General features: G+C 41.0%; 2 pseudogenes; both read right to left on the reverse strand.

Annotated features, from left to right (window-relative positions):
- Positions 1-813: 813 nt before the first annotated feature.
- Positions 814-2,582, reverse strand: LOC103674171 (annotated as a pseudogene).
- A 1,801-nt stretch (positions 2,583-4,383) lies between these two features.
- On the reverse strand, positions 4,384-4,498 carry LOC121103891 (annotated as a pseudogene).
- Positions 4,499-4,806: the final 308 nt, after the last annotated feature.

Genomic DNA, 4,806 nt, shown 5'->3' on the forward strand with positions numbered 1-4,806 from the left:
CTGACAGGTGTGTGGTGATATCTCTTTTTGGTTTTGATTTGCATTTCCCTGATGGTAAGTGATGTTGAGCACCTTTTCATGTGTCTATTGGCCATCTGTATGTCTTCTTTTGGAGAAATGTCTGTTCATGTCTTCTGCCCATTTCTAAATTGGATTATTTGAAATATAAGCAATTATTTTAATAAGAGAATATTATGAAAAATTATATGCCAACAAACTGGGCAATCTGGAAGAAATGGATAAATTCCTAGAAATATACAAACTACCAAATCTGAAACAGGAAGAAATAGAAAATTTGAACAGAACAATTACCAGCAAAGAAATTGCATCAATAATCAACAATCTCCCAACAAACCAAAGTCCAGGGCCAGATGATTCCCAGGGGAATTCTACCAGGAATTTAAAGGAGAATTAATACCTATTCTCAAACTGTCCCAAAAAGTAGAAATGGAAGGAACACTCCCAACTCATTCTTTTTTTTTTTAAGACACCTTTATTAGCGTCATGATTAGACTATTACATTTAGTAATCATCAGCATGGGTGCAAAAAAATTACATTAAAACCGTTTGTTGGAATGCTTTACACTTTCCACAGAACAGAAACTAAAATAACCTGTTATACAATTAGTCACAGATATAGTCCTCCAGTTTTTTGCCTATACACATGAGTATTGTCTAAAACACAGTTTCTTTGTAGCAGCTAGGCCCTGCCACTACTGTGCTTGGCTGAGTTTACAAATCTGTTGTAACCTGTAGCTTCCCTGTCACTTCTCTGGCTCTTCTCCCCTGCTAAGCTTTGTTTCCTGGCAGTAATTAAAACTTTCTGCCACTGCCCTAGCTACTGCTGCTGCTGGAACCATCATAGCCACCTTGGTTTCGTGGTTTGGCAAAGTATTGGCCTCTACCACCATAGGGGTCAGAGCTTCTGCCTCCAAAATTTCCTCCTTTCATGGGTCCAAAATTTGAGGATTGATTGTTGTAATTGCCAAAATCATTATAGCTTCTGCCACCTCCAAATTTGCTTCCATCATTACCAAATCTGTTATAGCCATCTCCACTGCCACCATATCCACCACACACCTCGACTGCCACCAAAGCCACCTCACCCATTGAAGTTCCTTCCATGACCAAAGTTGTCATTCCTGATGAGGGAACAGAAGGCAAGTTGAGGACAAAGCAGAAACTGACACCCCGCAACCCCTCCCCCTGGATGTATGCAGCATTCCTCAGGCACTCCTGGCTGCCCTAAAGAACAAAGAAACAGTTAACCTATAGATACCACAATCTTGCAAGACTTAAGTCTCCCTCAGTTTGCAAATGTCTTAGCAGTTTACAAGAACAAAGCATTTCTATCAATAACCTAGCTTCCAGAAGGAAATGTAGATACAATTAAACGTCCTTATAATCTGCAGCCTTCAGGAAGTTCCCAACCATCTTAATGTTAATGCCTTGCTAGAGGGAAAAACAACCTTAACTTGACAATGGCAATGCCTCTGGTACCTGTGCGTCTTTAACATATGAAAGTACTCTCTTGAAACCCCCCTTTTTCCTCACCTCCCCCAACCCCATGGTATATAATCAGCCACCTCTCACAATCTGGGACAGCAGCTCTTTCTGCCCATGGGTCCTGTCCCCGAGCTTTAATAAACAACCAATTTTGCACCAAAGATGCCTCAAGAATTCTTTCTTGGTCGTCGGATCCGGACTCCACCCCACTGAACCTCACATATATTCCACAACCTCATCAATTCCCAGCAAAACCACCTCCACGATCACCACCAAAGTTTCCAGAACCACTTTGACCTCTTTGGTTGGATAAAGTACTAACCATTTCTCTCTTAGATAGGGCTTTCCTTACTTCACAGTTACGACCATTCACAGATGGTATTTTTGAATGACAGTCTTGTCTACAGAGGCATGGTCATCAAATGTTACAAAAGCAAAACCTCTCTTTTTGCCACTGCCTCAGTCAGTCATGATCTCAATCACTTCAATTTTCCCATACTGTTCAAAACAATCTCTTAGATGATATTCTTCAGTGTCTTATTTAATGGCACCAACAAAAATCTTTCACTTAAGTGGGCACCAGGTCTTTGAGAATCTTCTCTTGAGACAGCCCTCTTTGGTTCCACAGCTCTTCCGTCCACCTTGTGTGGCCTTACATTCATGGCTTCATCCACCTCCTCCATAGTGGTATATGTGACAAACCCAAAGCCTCTGGAGCACTTGGTGTTTGGATCCCTCATTACCACACAGTCTGTAAGCATTCCCCATTGCTCAAAATGGCTCCCCAGACTCTCATTTTTTTAAAAGATTTTATTTATTTATTTGACAGAGATAGAGGCAGCCAGCGAGAGAGGGAACACAAGCAGGGGGAGTGGGAGAGGAAGAAGTAGGCTCACAGCGGAGGAACCTGATGTGGGGCTCGATCCCATAATGCCAGGATCACGCCCTGAGCCAAAGGCTAACGACTGCACCACCCAGGCGCCCCCCAGGCTCTCATTGGTTGTTTCAAAGCTCAAACCTCTGATGAAGAGCTTCTGCAGCTGTTCAGGTTCTCTGGGAGACTCTGACTTAGACATGACAGTGGTGGGAGGGGAGACTTTAACAATGTTTATTCAGCAGCATCCACGGGCAGAAAGGAGTAATCTAAGGAACGTATCTCTTCCCAACTCATTCTATGGGGCCACCATGACCTTATTTTCAAAACCGGACAAAGACCCCACTAAAAAGGAGAGTCAAAGGCCAATATCCCTGATGAACATGGATGCAAAAATTCTCAACAAGATACTAGCATATAGAATACAATGGTACATTAAAAGAATTATTCACCACGATCAAGTGGGATTTATTCCTGGGCTGCAGGGATGGTTCAATATTTACAAATCACTCAGTGTGATATACCACATTAAAAAAAAAAGAAAGGATAAGAACCACACAGTCCTCTCAATAGATGCAGAAAGTATTCAATGCCATTTTATTACTTGTTTTCTTGTTGTTTTTGGAGATTTTCTCTGTTCCATTCTAGTCTTTGTCACTTTTAGTCTTTCTTTTCCACTCAAAGAGTCCCCTTTCATATTTCTTGCAGGACTGGCTTAGTATTCATGAACTCCTTTACTTTGTTTTTTATGTCTGGGAAACTCTATTTCTCCTATTTTGAATGATAGCCTTGTGGATAGAGTATTCTTGGCTGTAGATTTTTCCCATTTAGCATGTGAATATATCATGTCACTCTATTCTGACTTGCCAAGTTTCTGTGGAGAGATCTGCAGCTAACCTTATGGGTCTTCCCTTGTAAGGTAGGGACTTCTTTTGTCTTGCTGCTTTTAGGACTTTGTCTTTATCACTATATTTTGCAAATTTAACTACAATATGTCTTTTTGTTGGCCTGCTTTTGTTGATTTTGATGGGATTTCTCTGTGCTTCCTTGATTTGGATGTCTGTAACCTTCCCTAGATTAGGGAAGTTTTCAGCTATTATTTCCTCACATAAAGTTTCTGCCCCCCTTTTCTCTCCCTTCTTTTGGGACTCCTGTGATATGAATGTCATTACATTTGATGTAGTCACTGACTTCTGTAAGTCTAGTCTCATGATCCATAATTCTTCTTTTGTTCAGCTTCATTATTTCTGTCCTTTTTTTAGAAAAAGATTTTATTTCTTTATTTGACATAAAAAGAGAGAGCACAAGTGAGCAGACTGGCAGGCAGAGGGAGAGGGAGAAGCAGGCTCCCTGCTGAGCAGAGAGCCTGATGCAGGACTCGATTCCAGGACCCTGGGGTCATGACCTGAACTGAAGGCAAATGCTTAATGGACTGAGCCACCCAGGCACCCTTCCATTATTCTTTTATATCACTTATTTTTTCCTCTGCTTCTTCTATGCTTGTGGTCATTACGTCCAGCCTGTTTTGAATCTCAGTTACTGTATTTTTAATTTCTGAATGATTGTTTTTTAATTATTTTTTCTCTGTGGTAAGGGTCTCCCTGATGTCTTCTATGCTTTTCTCAAGCCCAGTGTATATCCTTATGATTGTTGCTTTAAATTCTCCATCAGGCATATTACTTATATCTGTTTTGATTAAATCTCTGGCCATGACCTTTTCTTGTGTTTTCTTTTGGGATGAATTCCTTTGTCTTGGCATTTTGTCTAAATCACTGTCTTCTCTGTGTTAGAATAGACTGCTATGTTTTCTGCTCCTGAGAGTAATAGTTTTATGAAAGAGGTCATATTGTGTCTAGGGCCTGGCTCTTCAGGATGTGCTTCTGGTGTGTGCTGCATGCACTCTGCTGCTGTGTTATGGCTCCCCAAACCATTCAGGCCAGTTGTCTGCAGAGGCTCTCCTTGCCTGCAATGGGCACTGTGTGGACCTTAGCCAGAGTGTGGTGAAAAAACGATAGTTAGATGCCATGAAGTAGGTGGCAATGCCTTAATTATATGTGTGTTGTAGGGCCTCTTCCATCCTTGTCAAGGGGACTGCTAACCTCTCCTTTCATACAACACTGAAGATCTTTTTGACTGGTATTTGTGTGGGGACTTATGAGTTTCATGAACTTGGATGTCCAGTCCTCTTCCCAGATTTGAAATGTTCTCAGGCATTATTTCTTTAAATACATTTTCTATCTCTTTCTATCTCTCTTCTCATTCTGGGATTCCAATTATTTGCTCATTGCTTCATTTGATTATAGCCCATTGCTTATGTAGGCTCTCTTCATTTTATTCATTGTTTTATTCTTTGTGCTGTGACTGGGTTATCTAAAGGGCCTTCTACAGAGTCATGGTCTTCTACTTTACAGTTTTTTTCTCCACTT

This window comes from Ursus maritimus, assembly GCF_017311325.1.
Source record: "Ursus maritimus isolate PB19 chromosome X unlocalized genomic scaffold, ASM1731132v1 scaffold_X1, whole genome shotgun sequence".
NCBI lineage: Eukaryota > Metazoa > Chordata > Mammalia > Carnivora > Ursidae > Ursus > Ursus maritimus.